Below are 18,090 nucleotides of genomic sequence, written 5' to 3'. Positions count from 1 at the left end.
AAGTGACAGAGGAGCGAAGGAAGAAGAAATTCATCCCCCCTAAACTACTCACAAAATGTTACATCTGCTCATCAACTTCCTTCCACTCGCTCCACATTCTTGCTATCTGTGCTGCCTTACGTTTATTCACTACCATTTGTGGCCCAGTCCCTCCCTCAATTGACAAACTGGCTCCAACCCTACCTCCTCAACCTTCAATTTCAAGTCAATTTAGCTCAGTCTAAATCCGCCCACCCATGAGCAACTCTGGATAAGAACATGGGTCTGCTTAACCCTTCCGCTTTATTTAACACCTGTATGGATCCTACCAGTCCCCCCCACCACTTAAATTAGGGCAGGAAGCGTTGCCCCCCCCCTGCTCCCAGTGCAGCAAAAGTGAAAAATAAAAACGGTAATAAAATGAATTACCATTTTATTTTTCAATGATCCTAGCCCGGTATTTGCGGACTGGCAGCAGGGGAATGGTGTTCAATCTACCAGTTAACACTGCACAAGTCACTTTGGCCGGCTGTCTTGTGTTCGCCAGCCTAACATGCGCAGTGTAAACCTCTACATCTAGCTCTCTCGTACAGCTGGATGGAGAGCAGCCTGTGCCTTCTGAAGCGCGGAGGTAGTCCGCTCCAGCCAATCCTGGTGCTGCTGTCATGGTGCTCATCTGCAGGATGAGAGAAGTGTCAGGATTTGGGGAGAGGAGTTGGCTGAGGCTCCAAGGTGCTGTTGCACTGACAGCATTTCAGAAGAAAGCCACTGGGGGGGCGAAGAAGTTCAGTAAGTACATTTTTCATTTGGAAATGAAACTGACATCTTACAACCTTTTGTTTTACAATGATTGTCAGACAGCTCATGTGACAAAAATCTCTAACTGTAACAAGAGAAAGATAAGTTAACACCATTTTCCAGGATAAGATAGTAAAAAGACATACAGACATTTGACCTCTATCCTTGAACACAGAGAACAAACTTGTCAAGATAAAAACAAGATTTAAAGGTGTATTTATTGCTCATTCACTTTCTGAATGAACAGAACACCTGCTCCTTCCAGCCTAAGATCAATCGCCAGAACGGACAAGTAGGTGCTTGTTAGACGGGGACCTGGAGGGTCGGCCGAGGACAGGGGGAGAGGCCTCCGGTGAGGGCTGTCTCCTGCGATCGTACAGACGAGTAACTTCCCCCCCACAGATGGACACCACACAAGGATGAGGTCAACACTCCTTATATATGATTCTTGAAGCAAGGATATCAGCGATACAGTGAGATCGGGACACGAGGGTCCTCTCAATTCTAGTCTCTGGGGGGAAAAGGGGTAGCGGGACAGTCTTGGTACCGGTCTGGTACGGAGGTGGTAAGATGGATAGCTCACAATCCTCGAGCTCGGAGTCCTGGAAGGTCGGGCCGTGGCAGCGCCGGCAGGCTAGGATGATAGTTCACTTGAGAAGGGCCGCTGCAGCGCCGGCCGGCAAAGGCGATGGTTCACACAAGGATGGGCCGCGGCAGCGCCAGCAGGTCCCGACGAAGGTGTAGGTTGCAGAGGGCCGCGGCAACGCCAGCAGGCAGGAGCGATGGTTCACGAGGATGGGCCGCGGCAGCACCAGCAGGTCCCGACGAAGGTGTAGGTTGCAGAGGGCCGCGGCAACGCCAGCAGGCAGGAGCGATGGTTCACGAGGATGGGCCGCGGCAGCGCCAGCAGGTCCCGACGAAGGTGTAGGTTGCAGAGGGCCGCGGCAGTGCCAGCAGGCAGGAACGATGATTCACAAGGCAGGGCTGCGGCAGCGCCAGCAGTCCGTCAAGGATGAGTTCTTCTAGGTGTCTCTCGACTCCAGGATACAACTGCCTTCCTGCTCTGGAGCTGCCCCAGTTATAGGTCTGGCGCCCTTTGATGTCCGGACCCTCGCACTTGGAGGTCGGGAGGTCCGGGATGAGGGAGTCCAGACACCCAGCAGGGGGGTGGAGCCAGCGCTCGGGGAGGCTGGGGGTGATCGGCACCTGGCGGGGGAGAGCCATCAACACTCTCTTCTCCCATTGACCTGCCAAGTGGTCTCTTCACCTCCTGGGTGGATGGTGGTGCCTCGATGTCGGGGCCTGGCCAGGCCCAGGGTTGGGGTCGAGCTGAGGCCACGCGGCCTCGTGGTGCAGGGTCCAAGATGGCGGCTGGGCCGGGGCAATGCTGCTGATGACGGCCCGGGCCGGCCGATGTCGGGGTGTTCGGGGGGCAGGCGTCCCGTTGGAGTGGGCTGTGGGTTGCTTCTGTGGATTGCCGGGGTGGTTCTTCTGGTGACACCGGTAGAGCCGGTGCTCGGGCCTTATCATGCGGGGGAGGGAGCGGCCCCTTCACGAGGCCTGTCCAACATGGCTAAAATAGCTTCACCTAATAAAATCTTCTCCTAATAAAATCTGACTCACCATAATAAATGGGCAAGTAGATTTTTGTGGGCCTGCAGTGGAATGCATGAGGGACCACTTTATATCTGAAAACCGTGCTCGGGCACACTCTCAGTTCTTTATCTAATGTATCCACTGCATACACAAAGCAAACCCTTTTGTAAAACGTTTTGCACTCTAACAGGCATTTTTATTGCCTTTGCCAGCATTCGAGTATACGCATGAGAATGCCTTTTATTTATCTGATTTGGTAATTAACACATAACTAAAAGACATTGTCATTAAAACTGCCAATAGTTCAAACTATTGTAAATACGAGAACAATTTCACTTCAAACAAATGGCCACCAATGTCCCGGGCTGCTTGGAAAGTGAAAGCACCCATGGCGCACTGAATGTTGCAGGAAAGCATGTCGTGCCTGCAGTAGGAGAAACTCATTATAGAAAATAGTGCTTACAGACTAAATAAGACACACCATGTAACAACAGAAGTAGAAGGGCCAGTCCTTATGGGAGGTTATAAGTGCCTGCATTTACAAATGACAATGACACAAGCCAATGAAAAATATGGGCAGAGTTTCAAGTCCATACACTAATACAGCATGCCTTGCAGAACAGCGCATACGCTGCCCAGGCTCAACCCAAAAAGGAACTACAGAGGATGACCAATAACCAAGGGCCAGCAATTCAAAGCAAGGGGGGAAAAGTGTCATTTATGCACACAGTAATCTCAGGGAAAGTGTCCCTGTACAAAATGTATGATTTAAATCATCATTTAAATAAAATGTATTATTTATCATACTAGGGAAACCGGAGTTAAGTAGCACCAGTGGAAGAAAGGCTTTGAGGATATCACTGGTTCCGTTCACATGAATAGGGAACTTGACTCTTACGACAGTGTGAGCTGAAAGAAGACGCTTAAAAATATATATTTCTGTGACGGGGTGGAGCAGGACAGAAGCAAGACTTACTGGAATACGACTACTAAAGATACGACCAGTACCGTATCCCCTCTTTTCCCGCAGCAAACCGAGAACTGGAGGCGTTCCGACCAGGCAATGTTTTCACCCAGCCTGGAAGGGGAACACTGTTTTTTGAATTGGCCAGAGTTGGAGCAAAGTCCCGCCCCCGGTCATGAAGAGGAAGAGGAGGACGCCGTACGCCGTAAATTGCGGAAGTGAAGACTCACTAGAGGGGTTGCAAAAACTGATAGCAAATCCAGCAGCCACAGAGGCTAGAGAGCCCCGCAACCCACATCCTTCAGGGGTCTCCCTACAGAAATACACACCAGGGGAAGACCCCGAAGCGTTTTTGATCAATTTTGAGAGAGCCGCTCTAGCTTGTGCGTGGCCACTAGAAAAGTGGCCGTTTTTCTTGGCCCCCCCTTTTCACCGGGGAGGCCCAAGCGGCTAACCAGGTCGCAAACCCTACAGGCAACACACCTTATGCCACAATTAAAACCATCATATTGGACCACCGCGTCTAGATGCGGAAGCCTACAGAGTGCGGTTCAGGATAGCAAGGGGAGCACCTGGGGAGATTCCCAAGACTCTGTTGTTCCGCTTAAAAATGGTCGCAGACAAATGGCTTAAAATCTATTTGGAACAATACTTAGAAGCCCTGCCCTACGGAACCCAGAAGTGGTTAAGGCAACACACTAATCTAACGACCACCCAAGCTATGGAAATGGCCTCCACATTTACCAGGGCTCAACCTCGGTTGCACCCTTGGGAGACGGAAAAGCATCCCAAAACCCCACTCAGGGTAGATAAGAAAGCCCGTCAGCAACCACACTCAAATATAGCACGCCCCTCAAAACCTGAGATCCTCAGTTTTAAGGGCCCTCAGTGCTTCGAGTGCGGTGCCTGGGGGCATATAGCGCGACTATATCCACAGAGGAGAAGTCCCAAAGAACCCATGAAAGTAGGGTACCTGCCCAAGACCGTCCTATATTCTGCCTAACTTGGAGGAGCTTATCATGTAAGTGTAAGGGTGAATGGGGCGAGGATTAAGGCCCTCCTAGATTCGGGGTGCAAGCAATCTGTGATTCAAGGGTTTTTTGTACAGTCCCATCAAGTGATACCGAATACCGTGGTGTATATAAAGTGTGTACATGGAGATGTCAAAAGCTATCCAGTGGCACACATACCCCTATCTTAGCAGAGGGGAAAACCTTGGTGGTCCGAGTAGGGGTTTTAGAGACACTCCCAGAAAAAATAATCATAGGGACTGATAACCCGCACTTCCTGGACTTGTTCACCCAGACCATAAAACAAACCGACCCCAAAGAGCCTTCCTCCACCCCTGCTTTGATGTCACCAGATCCGTGGACAACAGATAGGAGCTTTAGGTTTGCTCAAAGTAACTACGCAACCCTAATTAATGCCTGGGAGCAGGCTCATTATACCCAAACTAACCCTGACGCCAGATACCCAAAGTTTGTGATTAAGGAAGGCCTACTCTACCGGCAGGCAAGCCCAGATGATCCCCTCCAACTCCTGGTCCCGAACTCATTTAGAGAGCAAATAATGTTCTACTCTCACACCCATCTTCTAGCAGGGCATACTGGTAGCGAAAAGACAACTCAGAATGTCTTGAGGTATTTTTATTGGCCAGGGGTGTACAAGGACATTAAAATACATTGCCAGGCCTGTGACGTCTGTCAAAAGAAAAATACTCATAGACCACCCGCAGTACCCTTACAACCGCTGCCAATAATTGGGACCCCTTTCGAAAGAGTAGGGATGGACCTTATAGGACCCCTCCCTAAAAGCCGCTGTGCTATCAGTATGCCCTAGTCATAATAGACTACGCCACTAGATTCCCAGAGGCCTTTCCACTAAAAGTCCCTACCTCCAAGGTTATAGCAGAGAAGTTCCTTGAGCTGTTTTCTAGGGTAGGTTTCCCAAAGGAGATCCTAATGGATCAAGGCACCCCCTGTATTTCTCAGTTAATGCAGGAGGTGTGCAGACTACTGGACCTTCACCAGATCCGGACGTTGGCATACCATCCGCAAACTGACGGTCTAGTGGAACGCTATATTGTAACCTTCAAGTCTACCCTTAAAAAAATGCTTTCGGTGAACGGAAGAGAATGGGACCTCATCCTTCCATTAGCTTTATATGTGATCAGAGGACAAATACAAAGCAGTTTGGGCTGTTCCTCCTTTGAGATGCTATATGGACGCCAACCAAGAACATTACTCGAGATGACCAAGGAAGCCTGGAAAGCAGAAGGACCAGGAGAAGAGAAAAGCTTATTGGAGTATAGCCAGACCCTTAAAAACAACATAGAAACAAGCATTTGCAATGCAATAGGTCTCGCATTAGGAAAGTTTGAGCTATTGGTATTGTAAATGACAATTTTTTTATTTTTGTTTTGGTTTTGAAAATAGCAAAATTAATAGCTTTGTCATTTACAATGCCAATAGTTATAACTTTTGCAAATGTGACACCTATAGCATTTGTAATGTAATATGCGTTGTATTTACGTGACTTACATGTATTGATATTACAAATAACAAAGGCTTTACACTTTTTTCAATAATTAATACTTAAATAAAAGTTATTGTAATTTATAATGGCAATAGCATAAAGTTGTGTTAATAACTTTTGTGAAGATTATGTTCAGTGTATTCTATTGTGAAGAAAATCCAAGAACAGAAGTGAAATATGAACATCTTCTTGTTACCATTGTAATAAAGCTTAAAACCTTGAGAGAACATATTTGAACCAGGTGTTGTTGAATAGTTGCACAAATTGTATAAACAGTGCAACTCAAAAACTATGTCACAATACAAAGGGGAAAATATTCTCTTTATTAATGACATAATATACAAAGTGCCAGAAGGAATGAGGGAAGGCCGTTTTTAGACTGCAGTGGACCGGGGGATTTCTTACCTACCGTATACTTTATTTGCATGTTTTGACGGGCAGAAGCATTTATTGTATTTATGAGGAGTGTTTTGTATATCAAAGTGAGACTGGATGTAAAAATGTCATGTGTGCATTAATAGGAAGTTTAAGGAACTAACCTGTGAAATTGTGTTGATACTAGACTCCTTTAACACGACAACCGCTCGGCTGCCGGGTACAGTTCTATCTCCTTAGACACTTCAGACCGATAAAAGCCACACCGACTCCTCGATCGCTTTAATGCTATGCATGCCGACTTTAAACAGTACATGCGTTGACTTACCACAGCCGGAAGCCGGGCGCCGCCTGTCTACCAGTCTCCTGTTGTGTTTTTTCCTTCCCTGCTTCGGATTGTTGTCCCGTCCTTCTTTCAGCAGCCCCCTCCATCGGTTTACAGCCCCAGTCAGTCAGCACTGCCCGTATGTCGCACTTCACACCGTACTGAAGCGCTACCCTCCCCTGCGCGCGCTGCCTCCCCCTCAGAGCCGCCTCGCGTGCGTCGCCGCTCGCCACTCAGCACCACACTGGCGTATGTTGTCAATAACCATTTATTTGTTGCTGCAATAGAAGCAGCCATCACATCTGACCTGTCACGTCTGCCAGAATGGAAATGATACACACAGCACAGCGCGTTTTCTTTCTCCTGCTATCATTGTTAAAGCGCGGCAGATGAAGCTTCATTGCAAGCGAGCTCCGTGTGCCGGTGTTCTAACTACTACGTGTAAAAGTTACTGCTACGTGTAAAAGTGACTGCTACGTGTAAAAGTTTCGATAGGGGTGGGAGGGTAGCGCGGAGGACTAGAAATAGATTTAAATAATTGTTATTGGTAGAGGTAGCAGTCAAGGAGAATTTATCGGTCCGTGACCAATGAGCGTGTGCCGCTTGACGTCATGGACGCATGCAACCAATGACGGTAATTTGCGGCTGTGCTGGGGAGATCATCCAGACATGGGAAAGGCGTATTGTAGCATCTGCGCGTGCGCGGTGAATTACGCATGCGCAGACTGCATGGGGAAGATCATTCCGATGGGAAGATTGGAACTACGGTACACCGGCGCATGGAGCGCCCTGCCGTCCGGGGTAGCCCGGGTCCCCAGGAGGGGGCCGGGGAGAAGGAAGAGTGTGGCGCCTGTTGCGGGGCTCCTCTGACCTGAGGGAGCCCCGATTTAGAGGATGAGACGCGCCGCGCCGTGAGGAGCCCTGCCGGAAGAGCGCAGTCGGTGAGTGGGGCCCAGGGCTGAAGTGAAGTGCGTGCGTGCCTGTGTGTATGCCTGGGGGGGTGGGGGGGAGGGGGTTAGGGGTAGGGGGGGAGTGTGTGCGCGCGTGTGTGCGCGAGGGAATGTGTGTGCGCATGCGTGACTGTGTGTGATTGAGTGAGAATGCGAGGTAGGGGATAGTGTGCCTGTATGTGTGCCTTATGCCTGCGTGTGCATGCGCGCGCCTGTGTGTGTGTGTGTGTGTGTGTGTGTGTGTGTGTGCGTGCGTGCGTGCATGCAGAGGGGTGGGGGCTGCCTGTGTCTGTGTGTGAGCAAGGGCTTTGCACCGCGCATGCGCAGCTATCAGACGCTCGCTCCCGAGGTGAAATCCGACCTCGTCAAAGCGCGCGTCTGGTAGCTGTCCACTCTCCTAAATACGGGCAGCATAAGTTGTCGAGCTGATGCATTCATGCTTCGCATGAATGCCACATCAGCTCGACCTAAAAATAAGGGAGCTAGCCTACTCCAATCTAGAAACCAGCCAGAAAAAACAAAAGGAGTGTTACGACAAAGGGATGAAATGGAGGCGGCTTGAAGTGAACAATTGGGCTCTTGTCTTATTACCCTCTTCCACAAAGAAATTTCAAACAGAATGGAAAGGACCATATAAAGTGGCTGACACTGTGGGGAAAACGACATACAGATTACAGATATCACCCCGAAAAACACAGACCTTCCACATCAATGCATTAAAGAAGTGGATCTGGCCTCCCCCTAAAGTCAATCACCTCACCATACCCACAAGGGCATCATCCACCTCAACAATAGAAGAACTAGTGGTCAATGAAGACCTTAGACAAACAGAGAAAGAGAGCCTGCATAACATCCTGCTTCCTTTTGCGCCACTTTTTTCGGATCTGCCGGGGAAGACCGCGATGATAGAGCACAGAATAGAAACCCCAGACGGAACTATAGACAAACAACGCCCCTACAGGATATCCACCACCAAAAGATCAGCAATACGGAAGGAGGTCCAGGAAATGTTGAAACTAGATGTGATCAGACCCTCCCGGAGCAAGTGGTCCTCTCCGATTGTAATGGTGCCCAAACCCGATGGGAGTACGAGATTTTGTATGGACTTTTGCACACTAAATTCTGTCTCTTCCTTCGATGCGTACCCAATACCCCGCATCGACGAACTGATCGAGAAACTCGGAGACGCGCAGTACATCAGCACGTTAGAGCTGACCAAAGGCTATTTGCAGGTGCCCTTAAGAGAAGAGGACCGGAAAAAAACGGCCTTCGCAACACCAGACGGCTTGTATGAGTTCAATGTTCTCCCATTTGGGCTGCATGCATCAGCCCCTGATTAATGAGGTTCTGAGAAGGCACCAAGTTCTTAGCTCTGCCTACCTGGACGGCATAATATTCAGCCCCTCATGGGAGACCCATCTACAACATCTGCAGACCATTCTAGGGAGTCTTCAGGAAGCTGGACTCCATGTGAACTCAAAAAAATCATGTATAGGCTACCAGAAAGTAAAATACTTGGGATATGTCCTGGGACATGGAACGATTGAACCCCAGGTAGAGAAGATTAGGGCAATAGCTGAGACCCCCTTCCCCAAGAACAAAATAGAGATGAGGGCCTTCCTTGGATTAATCGGGTATTATCGAAGATTCATCCCCTCATCTTTCGACATTGCGGCTCCTCTCACAGACACTCTAAAGAAAGAGTTCAAGCCAATAGCCTATCAAAGCCCTACCCCCGAGATGTGGCAAGCCTTCAACGCCCTAAATAGAGTCATCACCACCACGCCGGTGTTATCTTCCCCGGACTTCACAAAGCCCTTTATCCTTCACACCGACGCATCTGACTATGGGGTGGCAGCCGTTTTGTCACAGATGTCCCCGGATGAGGTATTACATCCTATACTTTACATTAGCAGAAAACTCTTCCCCAGGAAGGTGAAGTACCCGACAATAGAGAAAGAATGTCTCACAGTTAAATGGGCCGTAGATAAGTTAAGATATTACCTCGAAGGACACCCATTCACCCTATAGACCGATCATGCTCCACTACAATGGATGAGCAGTAACATCTCCCACAATCCCAGAGTCCTACGATGGTTTTTGACTTCTCCGTCAAAGTCCGTCATAGAAAGGGGGCCGATAATGGTAGTGCTGACTTCTTTCACGTTTCCCACTCCCCGATCAGGAGATTCCAGGGGGGTGGTGTGTGACGGGGTGGAGCAGGACAGAAACGAGACTTACTGGAATACGACCACTAAAGATACGACCAGTACCGTATCCCCTCTTTTCCCGCAGCAAACCGAGAACTGGAGGCGTTCCGACCAGGCGATGTTTTCACCCAGCCTGGAAGGGTCAACACTGTTTTTTTAATTGGGCAGAGTTGGAGCGAAGTCCCGCCCCCGGTCATGACGAGGAAGAGGAGGACGCCGTAAATTGCGGAAGTGAAGACTCACCGGTGTGTTGTACACCAGGAGAAAACACAGACGTGAGCAGGTGAAAAAGCGGAGGACAGCGCGGAGAGAAGGTGCGGCGAACTACCGGCAGCAGAGGCGAGCCAGCGAGCAGAGAAGCCAGGAGGCCAACGACAAGGCCCTTCGCCCAGCCATGCTTCAGGGGAAGCGTGACTTTCCCAGGTACGTGCACGTATCTCAAAGTGGGCGGATAGAAAAGGGGTTAAACCACCCTGAAGCAACACTCGAAACCTTCCTCTCACTCCATTCACCCTAACACCTTCGCCACTACGCTATAGTATTCTTTTGGCTTAATTGTTTGTGCACGTGTGAATCCCTCACTCCTGTTTCCCTGAGATTGTTAAAGATATCGAGCACACGACTGAAGCAAGTCCATTTTCTTTTTATGCTTGGGACGACATCCAGACCGGCACCTAAATCCTCACCAGCACCCTGGAGTGGAGAAGAAGCGTCTGGACCTATGAAAGGAGAGTCTCTCCCCAGCAAAGAAGGACCCAGAAACCCCTCTCCCTTACTATAGAAGCATTGTGCGCCGAAGGCGTTTACTAAAACCAATAAAACCCTTTTTACCTTCCCTTTGTGTCCCCTCAAGTCATTCCAGTCCGCCACAATTTCCTATTCCGTTAGGAGATGAAGTAGACAAGCATTTGCAATGCAATAGGTCTCGCATTAGGAAAGTGTGAGCTATTGGTATTGAAATGACAATTTTTTTTAATACGTGTTGGTTTTGAAAATATATAAATTAATAGCATCGTATTCACAAAGCCAATAGCTTACACTTTCCTAAAGCGCGTCCTATTGGCTATGGCAATGCTTGTTGGTAGCAAGCAAGGACAGTGCTGTTGTGGTGCTGAGTGATGATGTGGTGTTGTATTAGAGTGATGTGGTGGTGTCCCAGAGTGATGTGGTGGTGTCCCAGAGTGATGTGGTGGTGTCACCGAGTGATGTGGTGGTGTTCCCAGAGTGATGTGGTGGTGTTCCCAGAGTGATGTGGTGGTGTTCCCAGAGTGATGTGGTGGTGTTCCCAGAGTGATGTGGTGGTGTTCCCAGAGTGATGTGGTGGTGTTCCCAGAGTGATGTGGTGGTGTTCCCAGAGTGATGTGGTGGTGTTCCCGAGTGATGTGGTGGTCTCCCTGAGTGATGTAGTGTTGTCCCCGAGTGATGTGGTGATGCCCCTGAGCAGTGCCCCCGAGTGATGTGGTGGTGCCCCTAGAGTGATGTGGTGGTGTCCCTAGAGTGATGTGGTGGTGTCCCTAGAGTGATGTGGTGGTGTCCCTAGAGTGATGTGGTGGTGTCCCTAGAGTGATGTGGTGGTGTTCCCAGAGTGATGTGGTGGTGTTCCCAGAGTGATGTGGTGGTGTTCCCAGAGTGATGTGGTGGTGTTCCCAGAGTGATGTGGTGGTGTTCCCGAGTGATGTGGTGGTCTCCCTGAGTGATGTAGTGTTGTCCCCGAGTGATGTGGTGATGCCCCTGAGCAGTGCCCCCGAGTGATGTGGTGGTGCCCCTAGAGTGATGTGGTGGTGTCCCTAGAGTGATGTGGTGGTGTCCCTAGAGTGATGTGGTGGTGTCCCTAGAGTGATGTGGTGGTGTCCCTAGAGTGATGTGGTGGTGTCCCTAGAGTGATGTGGTGGTGTCCCTAGAGTGATGTGGTGGTAATCCCGAGTGATGTGGTGGTGTTCCCGAGTGATGTGGTGGTGTCCCAGAGTGATGTGGTGGTGTCCCCGAGTGACGTGGTGGTGTCCCCGAGTGACGTGGTGGTGTCCCCGAGTGACGTGGTGGTGTCCCCGAGTGACGTGGTGGTGTCCCCGAGTGACGTGGTGGTGTCCCCGAGTGACGTGGTGGTGTCCCCGAGTGACGTGGTGGAGTTGGAGTTGGAGGGTGGAGTTGAAGTTGGAGGGTGGAGTTGGAGGATGGAGTGGGAGGGTGCATTTGGAGGGTGGAGTTGGAGGGTCTGGTCAGAGGAGGATACATTAACAATATACATGCTGGAGTGAGAGGCATAGGGAGCTAACAGCATAGTATGGTTAAGTTTGGAATCATGTCAGCAGCGAATAGTAGCGGAAACAAAGGTCTGGGCAAAGATGTAGCGCTGGCACGCTGAAAAAACGTTCACCTCTTGCACAAAATAATAGTAAAACAAACGCATCACCTAGAAGTCTAGGTTAAATTTAGTGTCCCAGCTAGAATATTTTTAAATCCTTCTGAAAAAAGATTGTTGTCTGTATACAATACATCCACAAATCATACACCTGGAGAAAGAGTTCAACTGTTGACGTTTCTGAGACTCCAGTACAGCCCGAGTGATTTCGAGTAATTAAAATTACTCGACCTAATAAATGTTAAAAAGCTCTGTGATAATTGGTTATCAATTTTGCCAAAAAGGTGAATGAGGTTGTAGCAAAGGACACTTTTTTTTTTACAAAGAAGCCAACTACTGAAAAACCTTTTTTTTTTTTATTTTAGCCCTTCGAACCTTAACTGCAACATGCAATTACAGGACTTTTCTTGATAACCCAGGACTAGCTAGTCCACAAATATTCCAACATGAAACGTGAGAAACGCTACTGTGCACTGAGAATTTGACTATACACGTTTCAACTGTGGTTTAGGAGGGAATGTAATGAAATGCAAACACAACCTGCTATTGATCAAGTCTGTCACAAGTGTAAGGACAAAGGGAGAGGTGTCAGCATGTGAAAGATCAAGTCAGGTAAAGATGATGGGAGTCAGAAATATACAAATAAATTTCAAGTAAGAGGTCACAAATGTGTAAGTTTATGAGGAATTTGTGTTGCATATTTGCAAGACTGGAAAATTAAAAAAAGATACTTACTGCATAACAGCTTAATAGAAGATGGGCTAATACAAGTCTCAGTGGGTCAAAAGTGAATAGATCTGAGAAGTGACCTAGCCTGACCTCGTCAGCGCCGGTCGCTCAACCCGCCGCGTGGCTCCTGCTGAAGTCACCCGGTCCCCCTGCTGACACCGCCGCTCATATTTGCCGCCTTTTTCCCGCCGTGTTTCCTGTGCTGCGGTGCCCCTGATTTTGTCCTCTGTAATTTGGTCATCGTAGTTGCCTTTTTTTCCACTGTATCTCTTCTACTGCTGTCCCCCTGATTGTGTCCTCTGCATTTAGCCCCCTGTCTTGTGTTTTCGTACTTGTGCCTGTGCCCCTTATTTTGTCCTCCTGCTCTAGCGCTTCTAGCCCCTTTCCCGCTGTCACACCCCGTTCCCTGCTGCTGCTCCCCCGCGGCCCCGCCCCCCCTTCTGTTCCCTCGACCCTCTCCCATTCACCACCCCGCTCCCACCTACCAGCTGCTCCTTCCTCCTCTCGCCTCCCCCCCCCCCCCTCTCCACTTATGGCAGAGTCCGCGCGCCCGTGCAGCGGGCGCACCGATTGTGCACTGAAGGCGCGTCAAAGGCAAGCCCGTCTGCGCCCGTCCGCGCCTGGCCCGCGCCCAGCGCCAGGACCCCTGGCCCCCGCCGATGCATGACCACGACGGACCTACGACACCGCCACCCTCAACGCACTCAATGCCGGCTGGAACCCTGCCTGCTACCGAGCCACCCCGAAACGCACCCATGGACCCTTTACCAGCAAAGCCTGCCGCTTCACCTGCTTCAGAACCTGCACCGCACCCGCAAAGCCAAGCACCAGCAACAACCACCTCAAGTGCATCTTGCTCAACACCCGCTCCGTCCACAGACACGCCGTGGTACTCTGGAACCTCCTCGATACAACCTCACCAGACGTCGCCTTCCTCACGGAAACCTGGATAAACGCCTCCTCAGCCCCCGACATCGCCATCGTCATCCCGGACGGGTACAAGATCACCAGGAGGGACCGCGTCAACCAGACCGGAGGAGGCATCGCTATCGTACACAAGAACACCATCCGCATTCCGACCAACTCAGAGGACACCCTCACCGCCGCTGAACACCTCCACTTCCAGATACACACCGATCCCAAGACCACCCTCAGAGGCACCCTCATCTACAGACCCCCGGGACTACGCACACAATTCAGCGAAGACATTGCAGACTTCATCAGCCTGCACGCCCTCCCCTCCACCGACTACATCCTCTTAGGGGACTTCAACTTCCACCTGGAGAGCAAGAACGACACCAACTCCACCACCCTGCTGGACAACCTCGCCAACCTCGGACTCAAGCAACTGGTGAACACCCCCACCCACTACGCCGGCCACACGCTTGACCCCGTCATCTCCTCCAGCAAGCACATCTCCTTCAGCCACTCCACCGGACTTCATTGGACGGACCACAACTGCGTCCACTTCAGCTTCAGAAGAACCACGATCCACCACCACCCGCAACAGGTTCCTCGCAGGAGCTGGAACCAGATCACCGCCAACCAACTCACCACCTGCCTCAGCCAGAACCCTCCCGCCAGCGCAACGGACCCCAACGAAGCAGCCAGCAACCTCACACAGTTGATCACCAACTGCGCAGACAACCTCGCACCACTGAAGACCCCTACCAGCAGACTCGGCAGCAAGAAAGCCTCCTGGTTCACCGACGAACTCAAGAACTCCAAGAAGAACTGCTGCACCCGCAAGAAAGCCTGGAGCAACAACCAGATCACAGACAACATGACTGCCCTCAAGCACGCCACCTGCAAACACCACCAGGGGATCCGCACCACCAAGAAGACAGCATTCAAGGAACGACTGGACAACAACGCCCACAACAGCAAGGAACTATTCAGCATCGTCAAAGAGCTCTCCAACCCCAGCGCCGGAAACAACGACATCATTCCCTCGCAAGACCTCTGCGACTCACTCGCCTCGTTTTTCCACAGCAAGATCGCCGACATACACAACAGCTTTGGCGCACAGACCACGCACCCAACCACCGAGCCAACGCCCCCCACCCTCTGTGCCTGTACTCCGGTCAGCACCGAAGACACTACCCGCGTGATGAACACCATCCACTCCGATCACCAACCGACCCCTGCCCCCACCACATCTTCAACAAAGCCGACTCCATCATCGCACCCCAACTCCGGGACATCATCAACACCTCCTTCACCACCACCACCTTCCCGGCGAGCTGGAAGCACGCCGAGCTCAGCGCCCTCCTGAAGAAACAAACAGCGGACCCCACCGACCTCAAGAACTACCGTCCCATCTCGCTCCTCCCTTTTCCGGCCAAAGTAATCGAGAAGACCGTCAACAGTCAGCTTGCCGCCTTCCTCGAGATGAACGGATCCCTCGACCACTCGCAGTCCGGCTTCCGATCCAACCACAGCACCGAGACCGCCCTCATCGCAGCCACAGACATCAGATCCCTGCTCGACAACGGGGAAACAGCGGCCCACATCCTCCTGGACCTCTCCGCAGCGTTCGACACGGTCTGCCACCGCACCCTTGTGCAACGCCTCAACAACACCGGAATCCAAGAGAAGGCACTGGAATGGATCATCTCGTTCCTCACCGGAAGCACCCAGAGGGTCCCCGCCTGCCCCGTTCAGATCCGAGGCCACCGAAGTCATCTGCGGCGTTCCACAAGAATCATCACTCAGCCCCACCCTCTTCAATGTCTACATGAGCCCCCTCGCAGCCATCGCACGCCAACACAACCTCAACATCATCTCCTACGCCGACGACACCGAGCTGATCCTCTCCCTCACGAACGACCCAGCCACCGCCAGAACCAGCCTACGCGAAGGGATGAAAGACGTCGCTGAGTGGATGAAGAACAGCCGCTTGAAACTGAACTCAGACAAGACGGAAGTCCTCATCCTGGGATCATCGCCCTCCGCCTGGGACAACTCCTGGTGGCCCCCTGGCCTGGGCACCGCTCCCAAGCCAACGGACCACGCACGTAACCTGGGCTTCATCCTGGCCTCCTCCCTCTCGATTACCAGACAAGTCAACGCCGTCTCTTCGTCATGCTTCAACACCCTGCGTATGCTCCGAAAGATCTTCCAGGGGAACCCCACCGAAACCAGGAAGACGGTCACCCAGGCACTCGTCACCAGCTGACTGGACTACGAAAACACCCTCTACGCCAGAACCACAGCCAAACTTCAGAAAAGACTCCAACACATCCAGAACGCCTCTGCAAGACTCATCCTGGACCTCCCCCCGACACAGTCACATCTCCGGACACCTGAGAGACCTGCACTGGCTCCCCGTCAGCAAGAGGATCACGTTCAGACTCCTCACTCACGCACACAAGGCTCTCCACAACCCAGGCCCCAGGTACCTCAACAACCGCCTGACCTTCTACATTCCCACCCGCCAGCTACGATCCACCAGCCTCGCCCTCGTCGCCGGTCCACGCATCCGCAGAGCCACCACCGGAGGAAGTTCCTTCTCCTACCTGCAGCCAAGTCATGGAACTCCCTCCCCATCCACCTCCGACTGACCCAGGTCCACCTTTCCTTCAGGAAGCAACTCAAGACCTGGCTCTTCGAGCAGTAGCAGACCCCCCTCCCAGCGCCTTGAGACCCTTCCGGGCGAGTAGCGCGCTATACAAATGCTATGATTGATTGATTGATTGATTGAATAGATGATGATTCGCGAGTGTGAAATTACACCCACATGGCATTTTTGCTAAAAGGTTATGGGAATAAACCTACTGATGTGAGAAGGCATTTTGATACCAAGCTGGAATGCAAATGTTAAATGTTTTCAAGTCAAAGGACATGTGGCCATAGTAGGATCATGTCTTCTAGGTTGGCCTCAACACAACGAATTAATGATGAAGCTGGATCCTGATCAGGTGTTATGTTACGAAGACATATTGATGCAAGTAAAAAGTGAACCATGAAATTGGCAAGTGGAAGAGACTATTCCACAGGTGTTTAAAATCCTTAAGCTAGTTGAAAATTGTTGCATACAACATAATTTAAATTAACAATACTACTGAACTTTCTTTTGAGATGGTTACCCTATTTGGTTAGTTCAGCATGCACACATTTGCAGCCTGTTCTTCCAGTTCTCCTTGCCGTTTGCCAGCGCATTTAATTTCATTCTTGTTGAGCTCCTTGTGTTGATGTTGTGCCTTCAGCCACTAAGGATAGCCTGAACCATGTGCATGGCGTTCATGTGTTCCATTCACACAGTGGCGCTCATGTCATCATAGGGGTCACATTCTAGCATCAGACCGTTGCCACGCGCTGTGGGCGGGACTGCCGGAGGCCACGCCCATGCGCAGCCGCGGGGAGTGGCCGCGTAGCCCCACCCACGCGCGGGGTCTGCCCCTGCGAAGCCCCGTCTCCGCGCGGAGGGGCCCCGCCGCCGGCTGACGGCCTCACTCACCTCACTGGCAGCCTCCAGGCGGAGGGGCGGTCCGGAGGGGAGGGATCCGTCCGGCCGATGGGCCCCTGTCACACCTGCGCACGCGGAGTCCTCTGCAGGGCCTGGGCGGAGCCAGAAACCGCGGTGGTCAAGAGCAACGAGGGCGGGACCGACTACCACCGGAAATGACGTTTTGTGACGTTGTACATGTCCGAACCGGGTGGCTCTCGGCAGCGGATAGCGTCAGGGAATGCGCTGCGGGGCAGAGTTTGGCCAGTGTACCCACTGGCCGCATGCATTCACGTGGGTACACTGGCGCTCCGCCTGACTTCGGCGCAAGGGCCGGTCTACCAAGGCATGCAGGCCCGGGCAGCGAGCTAGAATCCCGGTGCACGCCCACTGCGGCGAGGAGATGCAGAAATAGACCCAGTGGTAATGCGCGGGACCCTTGAACCAATGAGAAACCTGCAAGCGTGCGACCAGCCAACCCCAAACCAGGCTGTGAAGCCTCCAAGCTAATGAACATCTGAGGAGATCTCCGCAGCCCGCCCTCTCACGAGTACCCAAACCTATCCCAGGCTGCGACAGAAGCGACTAAAATGGACTCTAGAGTATGTATCCGGCTGTCTGATTGGTGGTGAGGCGGCAGCGCTTGGTGTAACTAAGGAACCAAGCAGCCTGTTTTACGCAGCAAACAAGCTGTAGTAAATAAATAACGCATTCTCCAGGAGAAATCCCGACCACTGAAGCTGCAGATCTAAATGTGTTCTATCTAATCAGCAGTTAGTCCCATAATTATTGGAGTCCTTTGAGCACTGTTTGCTAGATTAAT

The 18,090-nt window shown here is 51.4% G+C and overlaps 1 protein-coding gene across 1 annotated transcript in view; it reads right to left on the bottom strand.

Annotated features, from left to right (window-relative positions):
• Positions 1-17,686, bottom strand: part of TADA3 (transcriptional adaptor 3) — an 84,940-nt gene extending 67,254 nt beyond the window's left edge. The window contains exon 1 of the mRNA XM_086939377.1: positions 17,280-17,686. The gene's annotated coding sequence lies outside the window, so the exon portion shown is untranslated. The remainder of the gene's footprint in view (positions 1-17,279) is intronic.
• Between the last annotated feature and the right edge of the window lie 404 nt (positions 17,687-18,090).

Source organism: Lissotriton vulgaris, chromosome 9 (assembly GCF_964263255.1).
Source record: "Lissotriton vulgaris chromosome 9, aLisVul1.2, whole genome shotgun sequence".
In the NCBI taxonomy this organism is placed as follows: domain Eukaryota; kingdom Metazoa; phylum Chordata; class Amphibia; order Caudata; family Salamandridae; genus Lissotriton; species Lissotriton vulgaris.
This window is presented reverse-complemented; position numbering and strand designations above follow the sequence as displayed.